Consider the following 27,608-nt stretch of genomic DNA (forward strand, 5'->3'; position numbering starts at 1 on the left):
CGGTTTAAGAACGATTTGGTTTACAAATTCCGCAAAACCAGAAATAGTGTCTTCGTTTGCGAACTTTACCTCAGTCTAAGAACGGAAGCCGAACGGTGGAAGGGCACCGGCGGCGGGAGGCCTCATTAGGGAAAGCGTGCCTCGGTTTAAGAATGGTTTTGGTTTAAGAACAGACTTCCAGAACAGATTAAGTTCGTAAACCAAGGTACCACTGTACATCTGATGATGCAAGAATACCTCAGCGCAGCTACAGTTCAGGGGATTGGCTTTTTGTGCTCATTCTTTCAATGCCCTTTCTCCTCACATACCAATTAGCATCACACTGCTGGCTGTGTAAATTGCCTTCCCCAAAAAAGTTTTGGGGTGGCCTTCGGTGACAAGGGCGCTCTGTCTGCAGCGTTGGGTGTGGAGGTGTGGTTCACTAACACATTCAGATCTTCCTTCACGCTGCCCTCATCCAGTAGCGAAAATGTATTCTGTGGAAAACCTTAAGTCAATGACTTCCCATTTCCAAAATGAGGAAAGCCTGGGATAAAGGGAGGTTTGTTCAATGACCTGCCAACCTAGCAGTTCGAAAGCACGTCAAAGTGCAAGTAGATAAATAGGTACCGCTCCGGCGGGAAGGTAAACAGTGATTCCGTGCGCTGCTCTGGTTCGCCAGAAGCGGCTTAGTCATGCTGGCCACATGACCCAGAAGCTGTATGCCTGCTCCCTCAGCCAATAAAGCAAGATGAGCGCCGCAACCCCAGAGTTGGTCACGACTGGACCTAATGGTCAGGGGTCACTTTACCTTTAAGAAGCGTGAAGTCAGCACTGGAAAAGCCAGTCTTCCTTATAACTTAATGTTATGTTACATAAGCTTGAAAGGTGCTCTCCTTTGATTTAGCAGCACAGCTCTTGCAGAGAGCTCAGATCCTCTAACTCTAGTTAACTTACGGAAAGAGTAAAAAATCTCAGATCTTCGCGTTGTGATATGGTGGAAGATCCGCCTTTATAGCCATGGGCTCCTTTGTGCCCTCATATTTTCCCAATTTCTATGCTTTCTCCATCTCTCTCTCCTTTCCCCACTTCTTATTCTTTCTAATGAGAACCATCCAGACCAGTCATAAATGGGTGACTGGGGCTGATGTACAAAAATGAAGACTCCAGGGCTCCTGCGCTTTAGAGAAATATGTGGGCTAGCTTCAGTTTTGCGCAACCTGTTTTCTTTCTATTAGCATCCCTGTGGCCCAACAGAAGAAGGAAAACCCTGCCCCTAAACCAGGCATAGGCAAACTCCGGCTCTCCAGATGTTTGGGACTACAATTCCCATCATCCCTAGCTAACAGGACCAGTGGTCAGGGATGATGGGAATTGCAGTCCCAAACATCTGGAGGGCCGGAGTTTGCCTGTGCCTGCCCTAAACCTCCTCTGCTTTATGGGACATCTTCAGGTGTAGAAAAGGGTAAGGTGCCAAACGTCTTGCTCTGCTTTCCTTTGGACCACATCAGCGAGGCTGAAAGTGGAGTCTTGTCGTCTGGGCAGCCCAGGACCTCCACACACACTGCCCAGACTTGCGCCCCGGGGACGTCACTTCGGTGCTGCTGACGCAGCCGTTTGACTTCACCCCCGGAGCATAGCTGTCAAGCGTCCCTTATTTGGCGGGACAGTCCCTTATCCCAGCGCCATGTCCCGCTGCTGTCCCTTATTGATGATGTCCCTTAAATAAGCTACTAAAGGTAATGGGGCCCTTTCTATGTCCAGCTGTCCTTTGTCAACAACAAATTGTTGCTGTTTTTTTGTGTTGAATATATGCTATATGGTAATTTATGGACCTAATAGGTATCTAAAACCATTTGCATGCAACAAAATATGTATTTTATCAAAGTAATTGTTGATCCCTTATTTTGGCTGCTGATCCCTTATTTTTGAGGCTGCTGGTCCCTTATTTTCAAATCTGTAAGTTGACAGCTATGCTCCGGAGGCGCACTCCATTGTCTCTTGAGACAGCCGGATGCCAACGACTGTGGCCCTCTGGTGTGTCTAGAATTTACAAAGCCCAAGAAGTGCATTTTTGGGTTCGTGCACAATCCACCTCCACTGAGTGATCCTCTTGTGCAACAAGTCTTTCTCACTGGATCCGACTGAGGTCTGCCTAGGCCAGCGTTCGTTACGAAAACCGTAGCCCAGTGGAAACTGCCCGCCCGTGGGCTGCAAAAATAATAATTCTGTCCACCCCTAAGAGGGCGTTTCAAGTGCAGGAGATGAGAAATTGAGATGTGCCAGATCCCATCTTCTGCACAAACGTACGGGAGCCCCTGAGGCACGCCCGGTTCTGCCCCCCAAGGCAAATTCTGACCCACTGGACCCTGCCACCGAAACCTCCTCCCCACCGTGATCGCCTGCGCACATCCTCCATGCTCCTGCTTTCCCCTCAACCATACGGTCCCTCCCTAATCCGTCCCCTGTTCTATTCCAGGGCTGGGATTTTCAATTAAGGATACTTACTGTGTCCCCCTTCCACCCCCTCCTCCCACTGCCATTTCCCTAATGAGGGGTGGCTGGTGGTAAATTAATTGTCCTGACAGTGTGACCCTAATCCGCCTGTGTATTATAATTATAAGGGGGTGAGTGTGTGCAGGCTGAGCAAAAGACCTTGGTTATTTCCAGACTGCCGCTTTGTAATTAACTAGCACGTGGCATCGTTAGGCCGGGGATTACACGAGCCTTTTATTTATTTCCTTTTGACTCATTAATTCCTCCCCCCCTCCCTCCAGCCTCGGGCGATTAAATACCTCCTTGCATGGCTGTCCCTTTTAAAGGGTCTGTGGGCTGCCTTTGGCCCCCTAGCCGGCCTGTCATCTGCACCTCCTTCCCGGCGGACGGACCTTGGCCACTTTGTTTTGTCCTAGTGGGGAATTAATGTTAATTAAAAGTGCATTGTTTTCAACGCTTCCTGGATTACCCTCTGCGGAATATTCCTTTCCCCGGCCTCATTTTAAGTGCATTAGCTTAGGAGGAGGAGGACGTGAGCAAGTGGCCAATTATGAAATTGGCTGCGGCGCAGCTGAAGGTGCAGGGCAGATTCACACATGCAGGGCATTAAGCCCTCTTTGAGGGCAGGACCAGGTGACTACCTGCAGGTGTGGAAGGGGCCCTGGACAGGTATAACCTGCACCTCTCTTTAAACAACTGTGATTTGGTCAAAAACGCTTGCTTAGAGCTGTTAGGAGCCGCATTAGAAACTCAGATACAGTGGTATCTCGGGTTAAGTACCGTATTTTTTGCTCTATAAGACTCACTTTTTCCCTCCTAAAAAGTAAAGGGAAATGTGTGTTCGTCTTATGGAGCGAATGCAGGCTGCGCAGCTATCCCAGAAGCCAGAACAGCAAGAGGGATTGCTGCTTTCACTGCGCAGCGATCCCTCTTGCTGTTCTGGCTTCTGAGATTCAGAATATTTTTTTTCTTGTTTTCCTCCTCCAAAAACTAGGTGCGTCGTGGTCTGGTGCGTCTTATAGAGCGAAAAATACGGTACTTAATTCATTCCGGAGGTCCGTTCTTAACCTGAAACTGTTCTTAACCTGAAGCACCACTTTAGCTAATGGGGCCTCCCGCTGCCGCCGCGCTGCCAGAGCACGATTTCTGTTCTCACCCTGAAGCAAAGTTCTTAACCTGAAGCACTATTTCTGGGTTAGCGGAGTCTGTAACCTGAAGCGTATGTAACCTGAAGCATATGTAACCCGAGGTACCACTGTATAGGCTCCAAATGGCACCTTAAACCACAACGGAATGCCTCTTCGCCAGGGGGTTGGACTAGATGACTCTGTGGGTGCCTTTTCCAACTCTACGATCTCAACTGCATTCCTTGACTGCAGCTTGCTCTTACAATTCGCTTGTCCCAGTATGCAAGGAAGAAACACAGACGGCGGAAATGGAATTGACTGTGGACCGCGGCAGAGGTTTTTCAACTGCGGTCGCCAACCTGTGGCGGCCAGAAATCTCTACGTGGCCGCAGTTGGGCCCACACCAGTAGCAAAATGCTCCTGGGGAGTTTCAGACACTGACGAGGAGACCTCTTTAGAGCTACAATTCCCAGCGCCCTTAGCAAACTATGGTTCTCAAGATACAGTGATGGAGGGTAGAGAAATTCTGCTATGTGCATTATGTTACTTTAAATAGTCCTGGCTCCTCCCACAGAATCCTGGGAACTGTAGCTTGCTGTTAAGGGTGCTGAGAGATAGGAGGTCCCGATTCCCTTCAGAAAGCAACAGTTCCCAGGGACGTGTGACTGGTGGGAATTGTAGTTCTGGGAGGGGAACAGGGGTCTCCAAGCAACTCCTGGGATTCTCTGGGGGAAGCCATGACTGTTTAAAGTGGTTTGGTCTGCTTTAAACCCATAGTGCAGATGGGGCCTAAGTTCTTAGAGCTCTTTTCCTGAGTTTTCAGGCTCTGAAACGATTTGCTTTCTGCTATCATCCCAAGATCAGCATGGCGTTTACAGTGCTGTTTTATTTGCTTAGAAAACCCGGCATAAATTTGACCAGATAAATTCCCTAAAAACCCTAAACCTTGATGCAGCATAGAATCATAGAATTGCAGAGTTTGAAGGGACCACGAGGGTCATCTAGTCCAACCCCCTGCAATGCAGGAATCTTTTGCCCAATCTGGGGCTCGAACCCACAACCCTGGGATTCAGAGACTCATGCTTTACCAACCAAACGAGTGGCAGTGGCTTTCTGGGAGTTCTAGGTTTGCTGGCGTATGGTTCTTGCTCTGTTTCTGCATCTGAGACTGCATTTTAGTATTTTGTTTGAAATCTGCAGCATGCAGGTTCCGTTTCCTCTCTCTACATCACAATGTTGCACATTTTGCTGACCTGCCTGCCTGACCTGAGGCTCTGTCGTTTTTCTCAGGCCCTGGGGCTTACCCTTGACACTGAAAATAGGCTCAGGGGCTAAGCTCCGTGGAGCCCGATCTGTGCCTCAAGTGAAACCTTAGATATGGGGAAAGGGGGAAATACTAGGGAGAATTTATAAGGGGAAAGAGGGAAAGGGTGCTTGTGGGTTTGCTGGGGAGGGCAAGAAGGTTCAGACAGACTTCCTAGCCCGCTGGCTGTGCAGATGATAGACTTGGTGGCCCTTGCTCTGGTCTATGGAGGCATTTTTTCGAATAAGGAAAAACACATACTCAAGAAGACCACTTACCTGTGAATTATCTAACTTATGTGTGCAAGTTATGTAACTTTGTGTGCAAGGACATGCATGGAAAGGAGTGCTTGGGACTAGTCGGGACTTTCTCAACTACCTTCCTCAACTATTTAGAGACCAACTTAAATCTAGATTGTGAAATCCCATTTTTAAGGATGTACGGAGTTCAGGGTTAAAGTTGCCTCGCACTGAATCACTTTGGACTGCAGCTGGTGGGGCATAGCTGTCAACTTACAGATTTGAAAATAAGGGATCAGCAGCCAAAATAAGGGATCAACAATTACTTTGATAAAATACATATTTTGTTGCATGCAAATGGCTTTAGATACCTATTAGGTCCATAAATTACCATATAGCATATATTCAACACAAAAAAACAGCAACAATTTGTTGTTGACAAAGGACAGCTGGACTTAGAAAGGGTCCCATTACCTTCAGTAGCTTATTTAAGGGACATCATCAATAAGGGACAGCAGCGGGACATGGCGCTGGGATAAGGGACTGTCCCGCCAAATAAGGAACGCTTGACAGCTATGTGGTGGGGTGAGGATTGCATGGTGCTGGGGTTTTTTGTATGTTGGGATTTAAAAAAAAGCATGTCAGGGTGATGGGTAGGCTGAGCTGTTCGCCCTGATATCCTAGATTTCTATGTGGAGGGTGTTCGGGTTTTTTTCTATTGGAGCAGGCTAAACAAACTGGGCAGATGCTATTGACCTGTGTTCCAGTGCCATTTTAAGGATGACTTTTCTTTTCTTTTTTCTTTTTATTGGAATTTTATTTACAACATAACATAAACCCCTCCACCCCCCCTTAAGGATGACTTTTCAGCCTGGCTAATTAGCTGACCAATCCTTTCTAGAGCACATCGTTTTTATTTTTAACTTTTTACTGCGGCTTTCCAGTAAGAGCTGAAATCAATGATTTCATGGATGAGTAATACCTGGACCTAATTTTCAGCGACAAAGTCTGTGACACAACTAGTGGCCTTTCCAGTTAAAGATTTCCAGCTGCCCGTCTTCTGGTAAACACGTCTGCTAGAAACGACAGAGAAGAACCGCCGCTCAAGGTGGTCCATGCTAGACTATTGGAGCATTTACTCTTGACTGTGTGTGATACCTTGGCATTATTCAGTTAATGGGATTGATATCCTGTTCGTCCGTAGGCTCCTAAAGCAGCTTACGAAAAGTTTGTGTTTTGAAATGGACAAGGTAGCAAGAGTACATTCTGCGTATGCTCAGAGGTTCTTGTATTTTCTTGCAATCTGGTACGCCAAACAAACAAACCCAGAACAAATAGAGATAACTAATCTGTGATATGGGGAAAATATTGGTTATTGATTGCTAGTTGCGCATTTGGGCACTGAAAAGGATGTGTGTTTAATTTTCTATTTAAATAAATAATCTGAAAGCTTGGCTTACAAGGTAGAATCTCGATATCCCACCAAAGGCAACAGGGAGATTGTGAGTGGCCGACATGCTTTAACTTAGTTCAGAAGTTGGCTTTTCTGCTTCTTTTGTTTTGAATACGCAAAATTTGGGTTTTGTGCAAAATCTGGTGCTGCAGAACTGTAATCTGACTTGTCAGAAGGCTGCATTGATTGCAAGCTCACAAATGCAGCCGTAGGCCACTAGTAGCTCTTTAAAAAAAAATCCCCTAAAAGCTGCAAGAACATAGTGCCCAATTACATATTTGCATGGTGTCATTTTAGAGTAGGTTAGTGAAATTTTGCACCTGCCTGAGTGCAAATACACAAACCAAGAGAGGCAGGAGGGGGAGTCAAAGAATCACCTAATTCTCTAGCTCAGTGGCAGAGCAGATATTTGCCTGTAGAAAGATCCGATCCCTTGGCACCTCAAGTTTAAATTATCTCAGCCACAAGCCCTGCCTGTGAGCTTGGGGAGGTGTTGTCCATCAGCATGGCCAAGAGTGGCTGAGATGGACCAAAGTTGTGATTCCTGTATCCGGTTCTTTGTGATGGTGGCGCTGGGCTGGAGGAAATTTGCTTCTTCACCTGGGCCGCCCCCAGCTACATCCAAAGCAGCAAAGCCTGTTTTTCATTCACAGGTAAACTCATAAAGAGGGACTTGTGAGCGTTTTATACACTGGAGAGCAAAATGTGCTGCAAGACTGCGTTCATTTTCCACTTGTCAAAAAGGCAGGCTCTCACAAGTCGACATCTGTGCCCCCTGTAACATCGAAAGATGAAAATAGGGGACACTCTTGCATACACCTGACACCCCATTTTCACCCCAAAGTTCAGGGCTGCCCCCCCCAACCAATTACACACAAATGCAGACTCAAGGTTTTAGTGCTGTATTACATAGGCTCTCCTGCTGCAAAAGCTAGATGTGTTAGTAAGCTTTCCAAGCTGTTTCATTTTATTCTTTTTAATAGAACGAACACCTGTGGCCTGATCCTTGGCATGTTTTCTCGGAAGTAAGCGTGCGTAGAATTTCAGTCGTTGCTAAGGCTGAGGTACTGCCTCTCCCCTCTTTCATCGAAAGATAAGGAATAACGATAGCAAGGTTCGGCATACACTGACTTTGGGGTGAGTCCCATTGAGCTCTGTGGATTTGACTTCTGTCCCCCCAAAGGCAAAACAGGACCTGGGAAAGGGCTAACTGTAAGAGGGGTCCCCGTCTCAGGTGATCGGTGGCACGTCTGTGGATTTGCGGCTGAGGACGTCGCACCACGTTAAATTCGCTTTTGATTTTTATTTCCGTGGCTCCTTTTGGAATCCGCATTGCAATGCGATAAAACGCAAGTGTTAAAAGGACGCAATAGCAATACTCTTAACAACCATACAGCATCACAATGCACTACAGTGGTACCTCAGGTTAAGTACTTAATTCGTTCCGGAGGTCTGTTCTTAACCTGAAACTGTTCTTAACCTGAAGCACTACTTTAGCTAATGGGGCCTCCTCCTGCTGCCGTGCCGCCGGAGCACGATTTCTGTTCTCACCCTGAAGCAAAGTTCTTAACCCGAGGTAATATTTCTGGGTTAGCGGAGTCCGTAACCTGAAGCGTATGTAACCCGAGGTACCACTGTACAATTGCTACCACAGACGGAAAAATAATTACGTGCGGCCTGCCAAGACCCTCAGCTATTTTCAGGTGGTCCCAGGGACAGGAGGGAAGGATTGGGAATTGCTGATTTAAAAATAAGGTCCATTCCTTGGGGGGGGGGGAGTTTGTTGGTAAAAGCAACAGATGCTCTCCGGAGAAATCTTGTGTGCCAATTAGCTTCACCACGGAGGCAGCCAATTCGTGGCGCCTGTTTCGTGGCACCTCTGCTCTCAGGCTGAGGCCTGCTCCAGGGAAACAGCAGCCGTGGTACCCACCGTTTCCCATCTCGGGGGAAGCGCTCCCCACATCCCCAACCACCCTCTCCTGGGCATCTGGACCCCCCCCCCACTCCACACAGCCTGCGCAGGACCCCAAGTGCCTGCTTCTTCCCCCAACCCCGTCTCCTTGAGAGGCCATCAGAATTAATCCCAGCCGACGTTGGGAGAGGTGATGGATTACTGACTTTGTGCCAGCAGGGTGGACATCTTGCCTAAAGTCACCTCGGCCATGTTGCCCCCTCCCCTCCCCTCCCCCTCCCCCCGCCCTGCCTGCCTGCCTGCCACACTCCCGGATTAGTCTCTGAAATATAGACCGTGACAGCTGACATCACTGCCTTCCTTCCTTAAATCTTCCACATTTGGGTGGCTCCTACCTCTTCTTTCTCTTTCCCCCCTTTCTTCCAACCCGTCACCCCCTTCACGGCCTCTCTCCTCGCCTTCTCTCCTCCTCCGGGCAACCCCTTCGAGGTCTGCGCCACCGAGTCGCCCAGGTGAGCCACCCAGGTTTACGTCCCAGCTTTTCCTACTACCACCTTTCCCCCCCCCCCTCCCCTTAACAGGAGATATATGATTATTTGCAACTGATCCAGCTTTAGAGGGGTTTAGCTCCCTTGATAAAATTATATCTAATGATTTAAAGTCCTTACACTTGTAATACAGCTTGGGCCGGCTTTATCGCGCTTAATTAAAAGTACTGCCAGGGGTTTGGAAGGGCCATTTTTTAAATTTCCTCCTTCCCTTGCAGATAACTTTTTGTCGTCGTCCCCCTCCGTTGGGTGGGGAAAGTGGGACCTGTTCCTTTTTGTCTCTTGTGAGTGCGGACGAAAGAATTGGGCTGCTGGGCTGGTGATGCGGAAGACGATGTTGTGTAATTGCTGGCTACCAATACCAAAAAGGAGAAAAGGATTGTTTCGGGGTTCTTTTTTAAGTTGAGTTTTAAAAAAACCAAACCAAACCAAGGAGCGCCAAGGGATCGTTCAGTTTGGTGGATAAGGCAATGTTCCGTCCTTGAGGCTGTTAGAAAAAGGAATTGTGCATCTTAGAACCAAGGACCTGTCAATTTGCAGTATGCTAAAATATATGTGGGCAAAGTCACGCCCTTAAACTGATATTCAAGCCGCAAAAAAGGCCCACGATCTTGCTGTCAGTATCAGTACAAAACAATTTTGATTACTTCCTTTCACACCCAAAATGCCTGCCCACGATGCTGGTAACCTACACAATGATTCTGGCTCAAAAGGTTTCCAACTCTGCTTATATTTATCTTGGTTCTCTGTCTGGTATGTTTGGTTTTTGGGTGTCTTTATTTTAATGCAGCTGCAGACCAAATGGTGGGGTTTACCAGATGCCCCCTCCAGTTGTATCTAAGAGCAATGACGAAAGGCTGGGATCTCAGCCCAAGACTTGCATGCACCTGACAGATTTGACAGATTTTCTCGATATCACAAAGCAGCGTTCCCTCCTTGTTTCAAATGTACCGTATTTTTTGCTCTATAAGACTCACTTTTTCCCTCCTAAAAAGTAAGGGGAAATGTGTGTGCGTCTTATGGAGCGAATGCAGGCTGCGCAGCTATCCCAGAAGCCAGAACAGCAAGAGGGATTGCTGCTTTCGCTGCGCAGCGATCCCTCTTGCTGTTCTGGCTTCTGAGATTCAGACTATTTTTTTTCTTGTTTTCCTCCTCCAAAAACTAGGTGCGTCTTATGGTCTGGTGTGTCTATTAGAGCGAAAAATACGGTAGTTTGCCGCGTAGCATCTCAGGTTACTGTTTGAGGAGCGCATGTCCAAGTTGCCAGGGACTAGTTGCTTGATACGTTTGGGTTTGGGCTTACAGCATTGGCCATTATTTTGCAACGTCTGCTGGGGCTGCCTAAGTCATTTCCATCAGTGTTTGTGCAGAGGAACTTGGTGGCAGATTGCTCATGTATCTTGGGGTCATTTTACCACTTCCCAGAGAATTCCTGATGTGCTAGAACAGAGCTTTCCCAACTGTGTCGCCACACATCAGTGCGTCGGCTGCAGTGTGTAGGTGTGCCGTGTGAATGCTCTTCCCGGGGCTGGAAAGGGGCTAGTTTCACCTCCAGTTTGCTAGCAAAACTGAATTACTGTGTCGCGAAGGGATGCGTGCCTAAAAAGTGTGTCACCTACATGAAAAGTTTGGAAAGCTCTGTGCTTGATATGAATCACAAATATTGAGGAATTGACAACATTCCGATAAGGTCTTCTGTGGAACTAACAACACATGTGGATATTTTTTTCAGGATTGCTTTCTTTTGCAAGAGTTACGCCCCTACCCTATGGTGCTGTCATTACAGCAACAATTCAAAGTCTACTTCAGATTTATTTCATTTCCCATTTTTAAGCACCCAGTAATAATAGATTAAATAGGTAGCGGCATTTTGGAGGTCTCAGTGAATGGAGTTTACTCATCCTTAAGTCTGATATTTGCAGCCAGCAAACAATTTGCCTTCAGGCACGTTGACTGGAGACACCCCCACCCCCCCCAGGTTAGGGTTTTCTCTCCCACCATGGATTGCGGCTTTTTTGTAAGCGATCTCAATCTCTATTGTCCCCTCCTTGCAGCAGATTCAGTTCCCAATCCTGGTCTGGATTGCGAAGTTTGTTGTTGTTTAGTCGTTTTGTCGTGTCCGACTCTTCGTGACCCCCTGGACCAGAGCACGCCAGGCACTCCTGTCTTCCACTGCCTCCCGCAGTTTGGTCAAACTCACGCTGGTAGCTTCGAGAACACTGTCCAACCATCTCGTCCTCTGTCGTCCCCTTCTCCTTGTGCCCTCCATCTTTCCCAGCATCAGGGTCTTTTCCAAGGAGTCTTCTCTTCTCATGAGGTGGCCAAAGTATTGGAGCCTCAGTTTCAGGATCTGTCCTTCCAGTGAGCACTCAGGGCTGATTTCCTTCAGAATAGGTTTGATCTTCTTGCAGACCATGGGACTCTCAAGAGTCTCCTCCAGCACCAGAATTCAAAAGCATCAATTCTTCGATGTTAGCCCTTCCTTAATTTGTGGGGGGGGTGTCAGATCTGCACAACTTGTTCACCGCCAAGCAGAACCCAGCCGTCATGGAGCCTTGCCTTGGCTACCGTCTCCCCTATTTTTGCAGTGCCAGTTGGGCCGTCAAGTCAGGAGGTTGCCGGACATTGCCTCCTGGGCTACCTTTCAGCTTAGTTTTGGGGTCGCAAGTTCTTCAGGCCTTCCAGAGGGCGGCACAAAAGCACCCTTTGTCCTCTGCAGATTCCTGGTTATGAAGCACTTCTCCGAATCTATCCAGCCTCAATGTTGAATTTTGGAGCTTATGAGACCCCCACATGCAATCATGCCCAAACTCCACATATATCTTCCTTGATTGGTTCTTCATTTTTAGCCGATAATGCATAATAAAGTGGAGATGTCGTCGTTTATTTAAATTGCATCGTGAAAATATATTCCCTCATTCTGGCCTTCTGTTGCTGTTGTTTTTTTGGAGGGGCTGGTTTCTGAGAACCTGTCTTTTTGCATCTTTCAATGGCTTCTTTCAGGAATGGGGAACCTGTGACCTTCCAGGTATTGTTGGATTCCAGTTCCCATCAGCCCCACCCAACAATGGTCAAGAATGATGGGAGTTATAGTCCAGCAATATATGGCAGGCCGCAGGTTCCCCATTCCAGACTTGGAGAGAGAGAGATGCAACTTTCATGCATGCCAGTGATTGTGGGAAGTAGGGTGGTAGCTTCTCCAGATAAATGAATTTTTTGGTTTAGACTGCAATCCATTGCACACTAACTTAGGTGCGAACCCCATTGTGGGCCTTTACTTCTGAGTAAATATTCCTAAGGTTGTGGTTTCCAAGCTCCACCCCAGGACCGCTTGAAAGTTGCTGAGTGTCTTGGCAGACCGCTAATTGGATTTTCTGCCTGTTGCAGCAATTGCAAAGCCAGAAGATTTTAATTTGTGTTTTTATTGCTCTTCTTACTTCTTACGCTGTATTTTATGGTATTACAATTTGCATCCCACAGAATGCAGTTAAAAGGGAATATTTAATGTGTGCATTCTGCACTGCAGACCTCCTGAGTGAAGCTCACGAATGACAGTTTGGGAACCCCTGGAGTAGGACGGGGCTGTGTGTGTGCTTCCTTTGTAAACCCTCAAATAAATTAAGAGTTACTTTATTGACTTTTAGTAAGTGTTCTGCTCTGAGGATGTACCTTTTGTTGATCAGGTGTCGCAACTGTGTTACAGACTTACACTGCTTTAGCAACTGCTCCTTGGCCTCACGTAACCCTGGGAGTTATAGTTTTCGGATGACTTGCAGGTGTCCTTTTGCATTATTCTGAAACCGCCTTTGAAAATAAACATCTCTCCCTTGTGTGTGGGGTGGGGAAGTAATGGGAGATTCTCAGGAAACCTGCAAAGGTATTGCTAAGTACCTGTGCCACAAAATGTAAACTCTGCAAGGAATTCTGGGAGTTGCAGTTGTGGTTTTCTGAGGGCGTTGAGATTTCCTGGCTGCTTTGCAAAACTATAATTCCAAGAGGGTGTGTGTGTGTGTGTGTGTGTGTGTGTGAGAGAGAGAGAGAGAGAGAGAGAGAGAACACAATGACTATTAAACCAGCTTAAGATTCCCATTCATCTTTGCAATACGTTAGGTTTTATTGTAATCAATATAGATGGACTTCTTCAAAACCGTCCATACGTAGAAGGATCCAGCGAGCTTTCCATCACCTCTACCTGGCGCAACGAAGTCAACAGCCTCTGCAACCTGGTGGAATAGCTGCAACCTGTTGCCTTTGTGGAGGAACGGATGCAAGACTTTTCTTCTTGCAATTATGTAAAGAAAACCAGGGTAAAAATTAATGGGCAGCTGGTGGGCTGTGCACGCTGTTAATAACGCTGCAATCATTGAATCAGTCTGCCCTCTTCTCCTCCCCCTGCTAACCGACCCCCCCCCCTTCGCCCGGCCTCATGCCATCTGTTAGGCCTGTGCTTATCCTTAGATTGGAGGTTCCTTGGGGCCAGGCACTCTTTTTGCTTAAGGGGCTCAGCCACCAATTTCATCAAGCTCATTGGGGGAAAAATTGGCTGCAGAATTAGCAAGGGGGAGGTTCCCGAAAGAGCAGTTAGTGGGAACGTCAAAGACTGTAAAGGTTGGGCTCCAGCAAGATAGACAGATAGATAGATAGATAGATAGATAGATAGATAGATAGATAGATAGATAGTTGTTTAGTTGTTTAGTCGTGTCTGACTCTTTGTGACCCCCTGGACCAGAGCACGCCAGGCACTCCTGTCTTCCACTGCCTCCCGCAATTTGGTCAAACTCATGCTGGTAGCTTTGAGAACACTGTCCAACCATCTCGTCCTCTGTCGTCCCCTTCTCCTTCTGCCCTCCATCTTTCCCAACATCAGGGTCTTTTCCAGGGAGTCTTCTCTTCTCATGAGATGGCCAAAGTATTGGAGCCTCAGCTTCAGGATCTGTCCTTCCAGTGAGCGTTCAGGGCTGATTTCCTTCAGAATGGATAGGTTTGATCTTCTTGCAGTCCATGGGACTCTCAAGAGTCTCCTCCAGCACCATAATTCAAAAACATCAATTCTTCGGCGATCAGCCTTCTTTATAGTCCAGCTCTCATTCCATGCATCACTACTGGGAAAACCATAGCTTTTACTATACAAACCTTTGTTGGCAAGGTGATGTCTCTACTTTTTAAGATGCTGTCTAGGTTTGTCATGGCTTTTCTCCCAAGAAGCAGGCGTCTTTTAATTTCGTGACTGCTGTCACCATCTGAGGTAATCATGGAGCCCAAGGAAGTAAAATCTCTCACTGCCTCCATTTCTTCCCCTTCTATTTGCCAGGAGGTGATGGGACCAGTGGCCATGGTCTTCATTTTTTTGATGTTGAGCTTCAGACCATATTTTGCGCTCTCCACCCTCATTAAAAGGTTATTTAATTCCTCCTGACTTTCTGCCATCAAGGTTGTGTCATCTGCATATCTGAGGTTGTTGATATTTCTTCCGGCAATCTTAATTCCGGCTTGGGATTCATCCAGCCCAGCCTTTCGCATGATGAATTCTCCATATAACTTAAATAAGCAGGGAGACAATATACAGCCTTGTAGTACTCCTAGATAGATAGATAGATTTATTGTTTCCACTTGCATAAAGGGGGTGGGTGTCTCAATGGGCGCCGGATTATACCACTTCCGGTGCCATCACCCCAATTCTTCCTTTCACCAATTTGCTCCTGAATACCAACTAGTCAACACTTAGTCAACGCCATCTTTCCTTTCTTAGCCGCCGCCAATCTTGATTGCAAAATTGCAAAAAAAAATCAAATCCTTTGGCAAAGTGAATTTGAAAGGCAAGCTGGAGGGAGGGGTGGGGGTGGGGGAGTATAAACCTATCTCTGCCAGGAGCTGCTGGGAATTGCATCTTGAACTTCTTTCCTGATTCTAAGCTTCTTAAGAGAGTAATTTCTGGAGAACTATCCAAGAGCTCTTCAGTGAAATTTTGGGTCCTTTATGTACTCTTTAATGGGATGTTTCAAATGTCCTTAATCTCCTCTCATTTTGCTCGCTGCAGATGCTCCTTAGTTTTGCTTTTTCTCTCTCTCCAGATAACAGGGGCAGTAGTCCTTCTGTGTAAAGGGAAAATTCTTTAAGCACAGAGAAACAGGATGGGGGGGTATTTTATTGAGGACAAGCTACAACGGAATAAAAGATGCTTCTGTAATATGTTGGGGGTTTAGAGGCTGGGACAGACCTAGGGCAAATGCATGTTTGCTTCCGTTATAAGGGATAAGGAAACAGAGATCTATATTTGCTCCCCAGTGTCAATCATTCATGTTTACTTAGAAGTAAGGTCCATTGGTTTCAATTGACTTTTCAGTTATGACTTCTAAGGGGTGCTTCAGTTATGTGGAAATAAAATCACATGGTTATCAGGATATTTTTTTTAAAGGCTGTATTTTAAGATTTCCCCCCTTTAAAATTGAAACCGGGATCAGATTAAGTAGAAAGGGTAAATTGCCAGAATATTCTATCTCACTGAATGTTTTGCTTTTTTATATCCTTGTAAAGAAGCAGAATACAGTGGTACCTCGGGTTACATATGCTTCAGGTTACAGACTCCGCTAACCCAGAAATATTACCTCGGGTTAAGAACTTTGCTTCAGGATGAGAACAGAAATCATGCGGCGGTGGCACAGCGGCATCAGGAGGCCCCATTAGCTAAAGTGGTGCTTCAGGTTAAGAACAGTTTCAGGTTAAGAACGGACCTCCGGAACGAATTAAGTACATAACCAGAGGTACCACTGTAGATACATCAGATGTGCAAAACTGTGAATTTTATTTTAAATACAAAGATCATAACTACAGTATTAGCCATTGTTGTTTTTGTAAACATTTCATTTTGCTCGCATCAAAACGACTTAGTTAAAATTTTAAGCCACAGCTTTGTAAGACTGCTGTGTATTAATTATACCTTTAAAACACATTCGAAGCACATTTCCCCCTCAAAGAATTCTGGGCACTGTGGTTTATCCTTTGCCGAGTTGCCATTTCTAGCACCCAGAATTCTTTGAAGGGGGAAAATGTGCTTTGAATGTGCTTCAGAGGTATAGTTTGTATGCAGCCTAAAAAGAGCAATTACATCCTGGATGTAAAACACGCTTGCTCAGAAGAAAATAAGTTGCTTTCAGTTCTATTTGAGTGGCCCAATTTTAAAGCCACGCTCCCGCTGATTTTGCAATTATAGGGCATGATCCAGCTAAAGTTAAGTACATATCCCATTTCAGTGAGTAAGCTAAGTACATACTAAACTCTCCCTCTCCCCCTAAATCACTTTTCCCCTTAATTTTGACTGGATTGTGCCTGTGCATTTTTAATATATTTTTATACTAACGAGCATGCATCTTTAAAAAAAAATACTCCAAGTAACAAAGCTTCCTAAAACGCATTAAGCAAATATTTATTTAAAACATCGCGTCACTTCTTTTTGCGAAGGGGAAAAAATGGACTGCTCAGTCCCATGACCTTGAAAACTGGGCTGGGGGGCTGAGGGTAGGTCTGCATCTACTGACAGATCTCTGCGTGATTTGCAGTAGATTACAAAGGATTTCTGACTTTTAGCTGGTTAACAAAAGCAGCAACTTTCCTCCCCAAATTAGGCTACTGAAATGGAGGAAGCTTGAGAGGATAGACTCATGGACCAAATAGTTTTGTGTGTGTGCTGTAAGCACAATTCGGGCAATGGAAACGAAATCCTAGGCTCAGATGTATCCTTTTGAGGGTTGCGTTCCTTCGTTCTAAGTGTAAGCCTATTCCTCTTTCGAAACCTCTCTTTCGCACTCGGCTGCAGCTGTTAGGCTTCGGGTGCTAAGAGAAAGAAAAATAGATCCCATTCACTTGAAGTCTGCCTGCTCCTACTCTACACAAATCTAAGCTGACTCAGTAAAAAATATCCATTGCCATTTGCTTGGTTTTCTGCATCTTTCGAGGTCAACTTAGCAACCTCCTGTCCATTAAGCTTTCAGTTTGTTTAGAAGCTTAATATTTCAGGATGGGGAAAGCGGAATTATTTGTAGATGTATTTATGTGACACACCAATTTCTGAGTTTTCACTTAATGCAACACAGTTGATATATTTAATGTATTCTCTCCCCCCCCCCCCCCCGGTGTGTGTTTTAGTCTTGTTTTTATCTGTAAGCTGCCTTGAGTCCCGTCAGGGAGAAAGACAGGGTAGAAATAAATAGGATCATGATAATGTAGGAAGTTTCTTGTTTCTGAAACAGAGCTGCCATGACAAGGGACTTATTTGTTATTTCATTTATTGAGGAACCACTTCCTATGAAGAACTTCCCAATGCGAGAAGATCTTGCGTAAAATGTTTCATATATAAAAAGTTAAAACAGTTATATTTACACACACACACACACACAGAGAGAGAGAGAGAGAGAGAGAGAGAGCGCCCTATACGGTATGAGGATAGAGAGAAACGATACGATACGATACGATACAATACGATAATCTTTATTGTCATTGTCCCATACAGAACAACGAAACTGAAAAAATCTGCATCAGACATTCAAAACCAACAAGCCTGCTATCCCAGCTATCCCAGTCTGGTTACCCCCGTAAAAACTCTGATACCCCATAATTAAATACAATATACTCCTGTAGAGACTACCTTATACAGTGTTTAAAACCAAAATCACATTTGGATAGAAACTGTTTCTCAGGCAGCTGGTCCTAGTCTTTATAACCCTGTACCTTCTTCTAGAAGGCAGAAGCTGAAAGAGATCATTTCCGGGGTGCACACTATCCTGCGCTATCTCTGCAGCTTTCTTATGGCACCTGCAAGCATAGATTTGATCCAAGGTGGGAAGAGTGCACCCAATTATTCTCTCCGCAGTCTTTACAACCCTGGACAGCATTGTTTTCTCCCTGACCATGCAGCTCCCAAACCACACACACAGACCATAAATTAATACACTCTCCACAGTACAATGGTCCTTTGAGAGATTGTTTTTCCAGAGGATTCTCAGAAAATATAACTTCTGCTGTATTCCATGTATAAAAAGGATTTCAAATGCAATACAGTTGCCAACTGATGGCTTGAGCATCATGTAATGTGGACTTGGAAGGTGACAGATATGCTTATATATAGACATGCAGGCTAGTAAAACAGGGCAGCCCGATAACAAAAACCAAACAATCTGGTAGCTTTGCAGGATGCAGTCCTGGTCCAGCAGACACAGAGCCCCAGGTGATCGATACTGACCAGTTTATTCTGTACCTCAGTTTTTTATGCCCAGGGGGCCAATTTGAAAGGTGGAAACCTACCTTTCCTGTATGCTCCACCTTCCCTGAATCAAGACATCGTTCAACACAAGTACCTTAGGCACTGTGGATTGAAAACGAGAGGCCCAGCGAAGCTATGTATTTTTTATCGCCCCAGTCAGTAAGCCAGCATTCCACGCAAGCTTCCCACATACATAGAGCCCTTCTCTGAGTGATCAGAGAATAAATATCAGAAATATAAGGTCACGTTACACGCCCAGGCTGACATTCACCTGATAACGCAGGCAAGGTGTGTGTGGAAAGGGGGGAACATTAACAGTCGCAGTGCCATTTCTTGGGTTGGGGCATGTTCCATAGAAGATCTTACGTGGCCAAATGGAAAAGGTGGTGGTGAGGGAGCCCATAGACCCAAGAAGCGGCCATAATTCTCTACACACCTGTTGATTATTCAGAAGCCTGCTGCCTTCTTTTGCATCCGGTCATTCTGCTGGAGGACGAAAGAGTCTGGGAATCTTGGTGTTGTTTTTGAAAAGTTAACCCATAAAGAGATTTGTTGGAGCAAAAAGCACAAATGTCTGTTTTTAGGTCTCTCTCTCTATCTATGTATGTATGTGTGTGTTGGGAAGAAATAAAATGAATTCGAGGAGGAGGGAAAATAGCAATGGAAAAGACCTGACCGCCTTTTTCTGATGTTGACATCTTCGCACTCTTTGACCCGTGTGCCTGAACCAAAACATATCAGTCGTATATTCCTGCTTTCGGGCAAGAAGGCACAACAGACCTTTCCAAACTGTGTGTCACGACACATGAGTGTGTCGGCTGCCGTGTGTCGGTGTGTCGTGTGAGCACTCCTCCCGGGGCTGCAAAGGGGTTACTTTGCTAGTAAAACTGAATGGCGGTGTCGTGAAATGATGCACGTCTAAAAAAGTGTGTCACCAACATGAAAGGTTTGGAGGTAGAAAGTCTCTCTGTGTGAGTTTCTCCTTCTTCCTGTTAGGCTGCTCCCCGTTGATTTGCAGTATTCCCCAGAAGTGTGTTGGTTGCGTGTGTGTGTGTGTTTGTGTGTCTATCTCGGTATCTGCTTCCGAAATCTCCCGATGCAAATCATTTTTACCCTTCACGCCAGCCCATAAACCTGCACACCGTCAGAGGGAACCTGGGATATTCAACTGCCCTTAAAGAAAACTCAACGAAGCCATCCCTCCCTTGTTTATTAATCTACAAGAGTGTTCCTATAATACCAGTCATGTGAGGGCCAGGATCTAAGAATGGAGCTCACAGCACAGCGCACCAAGTTGTTTTTGAGAAAACCCTCCCTCACCAGCCACCACCACTGCTGTTGCTGCTGCTGTTGCCACCACCACTGACCCCCCCCCCCCCCCCGTTTCTCCAGGGCTTAAGAGGAGAAAATCCCAAACCTTCGGATCTAAATGCCCAGAGAAGTCCTGGGCTGCAGAATCTCTTACCCAGCTCTAAATCTCTTTTCAATTCAGGTTAAGCTTCTCTTTTTATTACAGATTATAGGGATCTCCCACTGTATCACTTCTGGGTTATCCTTTTAACACATTTTGCTCTTTCTAGCCGGGGTTATTTTTTTGTGGTTTCCTGGGGTTGGGAAGAAGGAGCTGCCCTTGGTTTTTCCTCATTTGATCCATCTCCAGAACAAATCTCTGTTATGCTTCCTTGCAGAGGTACCCGGAGGCTCCTGGTCTGGACACCTGGGCACTGGAACTGCTCTCGGGAGAAGGTAAGGCAGATTCCCCCAACCCACCCAAAAAATAAAGCTGGTGTGCTTGTGTGCGAGAGAGAGAAGGCAGGACATTGTGCCACTACTGTGGAAATTCAATGGATGTTAGTTGACCATGTAGGTAAGAACCGAAGTTAAGTGGGAGAGATGGTTGTTGTTGCCCTGATGTGAGTTGACCTAGGAATTTTCCAACCATACAAGAAGTGACTTCAACTATCTTGCGATCCAGCCAAGGTGTCTTTGGCCATTTATAATCTCAATGTCCACCTGAAATTTTTCATTCATCCCATGCCGCCTCGTCAAAAGAATCCCAGGCGATCTGGAAGCTCAGCTAACCCCATCTCAGAAAGTCACCATTTTACCTCTTTTGGATGTCCTCTCTAGAAATCGTGGGTCTCCCACTGCAGCAAACAGTCTGGCCATCTCACTAAAGCCACAAATAGATCTGCGTTTTCCATTGTGTGTATCCCGTGGAAGATTTGCCACAATGGCAAAACTTAATTTCACTATGTTTGGTGAAGGGGTGGCGCACAATATAATGAAACGTTTACATGCGTTGCTTTCTTTAATTGCACCATTTAGATATAAATATAATTGCCTTTTCTTCAGTTTTGTAATCTAAGCTGTAAAGATGTTGTCCACGTTTAATTTCCCCCCTTTTTCCGTGTTCTGAAAACAAGACATGATGAGATTTAACCTGGGAAACGTTGGCATATTTTATGTGATAAATGGGGGAAGGAATTGACCTCTGTCAAATTACTCTGCAGAGTCCGCTAACAACCATCAATGTCGTATCTAGAGATGTGTAGTGTATATTCAGCTTCTGTTACAGTATTGGCATTTCGTCTCATTTGACGGCTGGGAAGCACATTTATAGCAAAGCTGGAAAGGTGGCAATAGTTGCATTCAGTGAGATAGATGTAAAAACCTATGGAGTTTTCTAAATAATGTTTCAAAGTGTATACAGTGTATGTATAAACATAAAATCAGTGAAAGGTGGTTGATTCAGTTTCAATCATCTTTTTTCAAAGTATTGACAGTCAAAGCAACATTTCAAGCAGACCCTACAGATTAAAACGAGTATAATCTCACTTTTGCAATTAAGAATTAGATAAAATGGCAGCACTAACAATATATCTTGAGGGGTTGTTCGCATTGTTCTTCAGAAAGAACCCTCAAGTTTTGGGTCAATGTAGATCGTGTTTTCAGCTTTTTTTGCAATTATTTTAAAGAATTTAGAACAACAACAACAAATAAATAAAATCCAGTGTTTCTCTGATAATTATAAGCATTTAATGAATGTGGAGGACCTATGTGGGGTTTTTTTTAAAAGGAAAATGTTTAAAACTTGATTTTACTTTTATTTTTTAGTCAATGTATGTGGTACATGCAGAGAGAGACTATTTTAAAGGATTGTCTTGATCTGATTTGTATAAAAATAACAACAACAACAACAGCAACCAAAGCTTTTTGTTTGTTTGTTTCAAAGGATTCTCACTGCATTCTTCCTGCCGCTATATAAATCTATAATCCGAGACACTGCAAAGAGATGACAACATTTTAAATGGGAAAATATCTGGGGCAAAACACCATCTGCCCACTCAAAACCTCTTCAGACTTGCATATTTCATTAAGCCAAAGAGAGGTTTATCAGTTTCCTTACATTAAGGAGCTCATATCTTTCTGGATTGCAAGCATTTGTACACAGATATTAGACCTTTCTTTTTTCTTTTTCTTTTTTTTTTTTTTTGCTGTTGCTTTCCTAATAAAAAACAAATCAGTTAAAATTTGCCTTTAACGGAAAAAAACGCCCATTTCTTAGCAGTTTTTTTAAAAAAAAAACTAAATTCATTTTAAGCTGTTCTTGCTGAAATAAAAAGAAATAAATAAAAGTGGAACATAGATAATGAAAAGGAATTCAGCATTTAATTTATCCAGATTGGCAAATCCTCTGGTAGTTCCCCAATGTTCTTTCTAAAGGAGTTTAACAGGGCAATCCTGAACATATAAATATTAATCTATCCTAAAGAGTTTAACAGAGCAAACCTGTGAAACAACCATTGAGTTCAATGTGGGTGCCCTCCAGGTAAGTGTTTAGGCTTTGGGGAAAATATAATTCCTCTATCTTATATATACCCATGCTATCAGGTGAAACACAAGCCCCTTTAGGCTTTTGCTTGAACACAAGAAACAAATAAATAAAGAAGAGCACAATTATTATTATTATTATTATTATTATTATTAAAACCTTAGTCCTTTTTATTTGATTATCAAGGCTATCAATATAGACGTGTGAAGCTATAGAGTTTCTGGCAGGGATTCAAATATAACGTTACCATCGTCTTTTTTTTTTTAATGTTACGAATATACAAACATACATTTCATACAATCCTTAAAAATATTCATACATACCCACATTCAATCCCACAGATACTTCTTTTTCCCACCACCATCCCTTACCCCTCAAATGTCAAATATAAGGTTACCAGACGTCCCCGTTTCCTGGGGACAGTACCTGGATTTACAAGTCAGTTCCCCTGACAAAATCCATCTATTTAGTAGGAAGTTGAAAAGTGTCCCCAGATTCATTGAAAAAAATCTGGCAACCTTATTCAAAGAGCATTCACGGCAACAGATTGGTGCTGCAACAAAATTTTGCAGCGCGGTGACACTTTTGTTGGCTGTGCCTTAGCTCACGACACTTCATTCTGTTCCATTTCCCATCTAGTTGTCCTCTTCCCTGCCTCCTTTTCCGAAAATGCAAACCCAAAACTGTCTTCCAGCATTCTGTGGTCCCCGAGAGGGCACACTGTCCTCTTGGGACTGTTTTTTTTGGGGGGTCTCTTCAGGTTTTCCTTTGTCTGAAAGGCTTCTGCAACCTTGCCAAATTCCTTTTCCCTGTGTGAGGGTGAGAATGATTAACTGCAGAGAGAACAGCACTAATATCCTTGAACACTGGAAGCAGAGGGAACAGAAATTTATTTATTGCACCTCGAGTGTCCAAAACACTACATTGTTCTTATTATTATTCTGCCACAGCCCTTGAAACAACACCATAGGCTAGGCCAGACTCACAACTAAAGCATCCCTGGCAGATGTTCACCCAACCTCTGCCGAAAAACCTCCAGGAAAGGAGATTCCAGCACCTTCTACTGTCAAACAGATCCCCATATGGTTTTTAATTTCATTTTCAGTGCTTCTTCTATTGCACTTTGCTGTATTGCAGTTTGGATTCCATGGAACTCCGATTGTAAGGGTTCCTCACAGACAGACTAAATGAGGCTCACAGGCCGTTGGTGGTCTGCGGACCACAGTTTGGGAACCCCCTAAAGTCTGCTTCCCACAAACCGGGAGAGGCTGTAGCCAGAGGGGGGAAACTTTGAGGACCCCTCATGCGGCCAGAAAATCCTGAGCAGCCCGTCTCCCTGCTCATATCAAGTATTAAGGTTGCTCTCTTGTGAATTAGCCACCCCAGCGGTTCCTGGTTGAGACCAGAAAGACAGGATGTAAACTTGATGGAAAACATAAATGAATTAAACGCGAGCAAATTGGGCCACGCAGCCTGTTCCTCCTATGTCTGCTTGCTAAGAAGCAAGTCTGAGTTCAGTAAAACTTACTCCTGAGTCCCAGGTAAGTGGGCATAGGATTTCAGACTTAGAATGTGTTGTGCCACAAAACAACAACAACAACAACAACGACAACAACAACAACAACATCATCATCATATTGGGTGTTTTGGAAGAGGAAAATATCCCTTTAAAATTGTCAAGGAATCTAGCTGTGTCCCACTCCAGGCCAGCTTTTTTGAATGGAGAACACATTGCTTAATTAAACGTCAAATGGGCATTTTCAAAAGCAATGCTAAAGACATCTTTTTGTCTGTACCTCTTCATGAATACTGTTACTGCGGTATGAGGCCAAATTTCAGGCACCTTGTGGTCAGAGCAGGGTAATGTTCAGACAATAGAAAGGAAGTTTCTGTGGAGAGCTTGCTATTGATCCAACATAATCAAAACTCAATATCCGCCTCTGTTAACCATTCGACTTTTCCAGTTTTTTACAAACCTTTCCCATCTTTTTTATTGTTATTATGTTTTTACTGAAATTTTATTGGTGTTAGCTGCCCTGAGCCTGGCTCTGGCCGGGGTATAAATAAAAATTTATTATTATATTATTATTATCTGGGTATGTGCTTTGCAACCAATAAATTTACACCTGTTTCAAGCTGTTTAAATTCCCCCGGGGAAATTATTTGGAGTACATTTCAAAAACTGGAGACTAATAACTGGAGAAATTTAAGAAATGATAGTGAAGAATAACTGTGGGGAGGTGTTATTGTTTGTCACCATGGCATAATTTTTGTGTTTTTATACGGTAAACCGCCCTGCGATCTTCGAATGAAGAGCGGCATAGAAATTTTAAAAATAATAATTAAAACAATAATAATAGATGTAGACCAGTTTCATTCAAGTGCAAAAAAGCAGTTGGGGTGTTGATAAGTCATGAGGCGACATGACTTATAGCATCTTCTTGACTGTCAAAATTTAGGAAAATTTTTTCTCTTTAAGTGAAAGCCTCTGAGCAGATAGGAAAACACGTTTTGCCCCCAAACCATCCTTAGTCCGGTCTTCTCTAGATATCTTATCTAAGGTGTTGAAAAGCATATAAGTGCCTGTCTGTCACTTTTTGTGTAGGTGTGTACTTGTGTATGTGTGTCACCATTCAGTTCCTTTCTTTGTTTACAAGGTCAACCCACACCTCTTAATTGGAAGGGAAGCTATTTGCAGGGACAAATAACTGTGTGTGAGGGAATTCTCTGCAAACTTGCCATTTGACTTTGCCTTGCTATAGATTTGGGAGCTGCTTGTTCTACCCCTGGGAAAGAAAGGACTCTCTTTCCTTCTTCTTCTTCTTTGAATAACTTTATAGGGGTTTTTACAAATAAGGACCACAGGAATAATAAATGGTGGAAATAAATAGGCCAAGTCTTCTCCTCGCGTTGTTTGCAATAAATAGATTTGCAGCAACGCCTGCAACATAACGGTTCGTGATTTGAACAATAGGTTCATGGGCCACGAATTGGTTTAAAGGAAAACAGGATAGAACAGAGATAAGGGTGGTGGGCTCCCTTTTCTATAACCTCTTCATTGTTTGCCTCTGGAGTTGGAAATCTAAAGCTGGAGGGATGCGGTTAAGGTGGGGAAAAGGAAGAAGCAGCAGGAGAGCTAGCCAAACAAAAGAGAGAAGAAGACTGTCAGCATCTTCCAAGCCCATTATCATTAGTGATTGATTCCCTGATGGATTTAGGAACAAAGGAAGCTTGGGGAGGGAGAGTCTTCTGGTGGGACAGAGAAATGGTTCACTTCACTGTATCTCCCCCAGTACTGCGTGTGTCCCATAGCTATTTTTCCCAATTCCGGAAATGCATCCCAGAGAAATCTAGGTTGCACCTAAACCTCCGTGGATCCAGCTGCAGACCAGACTTCCGCTGATGCCGATGAGATTTTGAACATCCTCGATTCCCCCTCCCGCCTTCAGTCCGTCTTTCTTATTCGCTACGTTAAAAGCAGAAGGAGAGAGGAAATTATAAAAGCTGTAGTTCTTCACGCAACACGTAGCTAAACTGCGGAACTGCCTCCCACAGGAAGCAGCCAGCGATGACAGCCAGCCTGAACGGTTTTAAAAGAGGATTAGGCAAAGGAACGTAGAAAGGGACCCACGAGGGTCATCTAGTCCAACCCCCTGCAATGCAGGAATCTTTTGCCCAGTGTGGGACTCGAACCCACAACCCTGAGATTAGGAGTTTCACGCTCTACCAACTGAGCTAAAATCATGGGAAATAAGGCTTTCCCAGAGGCATCTCCTTAGCCGCTGCAAGATCAGGGCGCCGGACTTTTATTATGTCCGTTATTTCCCTTCTCACACTGAGAGTGGAATTCCAGGCTCCCAGCTATCCCTGTTTCGCAAATGCAGGAAGCTATGAACGACCAAGAGCGATGCCCTCAACGCTACTTCCGCCTGCCCATTGAAACCGTGACTTGAACCTGGGTCTCTCGGCTCTGCAACTGGGCACTCTTGCTACTCAGTTGGCACCAGCGGGTTTTTCAGCTAAGGGGATATCTAGCCACCCAGTTTAGGATTTCACGGGCAGCCAGGGATTCTGCATATACAAGCATCCCAAATTCTAGGAATAGTAGTTTACCCTGGCAGAGATAAAGCACCCTTAACAAACCACAGTTCCCGGGATTCTTATTTGTGAGGGATGTGCTTTAAACGCCTGGTGTGTCTGCTGCCTCCTCTGTTAATTTCGGTGGTGAGACAGTGGTACCCATATAGGCCTTTGATAGCATCTTTCGTGGCTCCTCCTCCTGCCTTTGCTGAGATCCTTCTCCCTTTTCCTCCTGTTGAAGTGAGTCCTTCTCTAGGATAAGGACTGCAAAAATAGAGACCAGTGAATGGGGAGGATGCTCTGTTGGGCCATCTGCCCTGTTCTTTGGGGACAATGTGGCTTTCCCAGCCATGTCTTTTTCCTGGATAAAGGTAAAGGGACCCCTGACCATTAGGTCCAGTCATGACCGACTCTGGGGTTGCAGCGCTCATCTCGCTTTACTGGCCGAGGGAGCCGGCGTACAACTTCTGGGTCATGTGGCCAGCATGACTAAGCTGCTTCTGGCGAACCAGAGCAATGAACTGAAACGCCATTTACCTTCCCTATTTATCTACTTGCACTTTGACGTGCTTTCGAACTGCTAGGTGGGCAGGAGCAGGGACCGAGCAATGGGAGCTCACCCCGTCGCAGAGATTTGAACCACCAACCTTCTGATCGGCAAGTCCTCGGCTCTGTGGTTTAACCCACAGCGCCACCCGCGTCCTTTTCCTGGATAGAGGCATCCTTTTTTGGGGAAATGCTCTAGGCCCATTGTCTGTCTGCTTTGAGTACCGAAGGCCTCAGCTTTAGTCTGTGGCAACTCCAGGAAGGGCTGGGAGAAAAGCCATGCAGTAGTGGAAATATCAGCAGTCACCGAAGAACTCGAGGCTAGAAAGTCCATGACTGGCTTACTGCCTTCAGGCTGAGAAGCAGACCTCCTGATTCTGTGGGGCTTCAGTGTCTACTTCCCTCTCCCCTTTTACCAGCCAGAGATAGTTCTTTAAGGTAACCCAGATTTAGGGCAGTTTCCGTCACATTTTCAAATGCGCCAGGCTTTCCTCAGCACACGAAACCCTGCACACGTCGTATGCTCTCCTCTGTATCCTTTGGAAGACGGAAAAACCGAAATGAAAAACTGCAGCTTCTCTCCCACTTGGCAGAGAAGTTTGTTTTCTCTGTCTCTTTGTCTTGTTGCAACCCATTTCTGCGGTGCTCAGCATCTATCCTTGGAACCCTCATTTAATCCATGCACAATTTACAGGCCCGCTTCTCATAAAACCTTGGCGGTTAAGCAAAACAAGCGATGTTAAAGTGCAGTTGGCAAATTCTGCCACCGCCAAACCACGCCTTTCTTAATGGCAGAGAGAGGGAGTACCACGAAACATTCTCTAGTCTAGAGAG

At 44.9% G+C, this 27,608-nt stretch overlaps 1 protein-coding gene across 1 annotated transcript in view; it reads left to right on the forward strand.

Annotated features, from left to right (window-relative positions):
- The window catches only part of LOC308484346 (homeobox protein otx5), a 67,881-nt gene that overhangs the window by 24,625 nt on the left and 15,648 nt on the right, over window positions 1-27,608 (forward strand). Inside the window, exon 3 of the mRNA XM_081019222.1 lies at window positions 20,002-20,059. The gene's annotated coding sequence lies outside the window, so the exon portion shown is untranslated. The remainder of the gene's footprint in view (window positions 1-20,001; window positions 20,060-27,608) is intronic.

The sequence above is a fragment of the Podarcis pityusensis genome (assembly GCF_964106645.2).
Source record: "Podarcis pityusensis genome assembly, chromosome: 8".
Lineage (NCBI taxonomy): Eukaryota > Metazoa > Chordata > Lepidosauria > Squamata > Lacertidae > Podarcis > Podarcis pityusensis.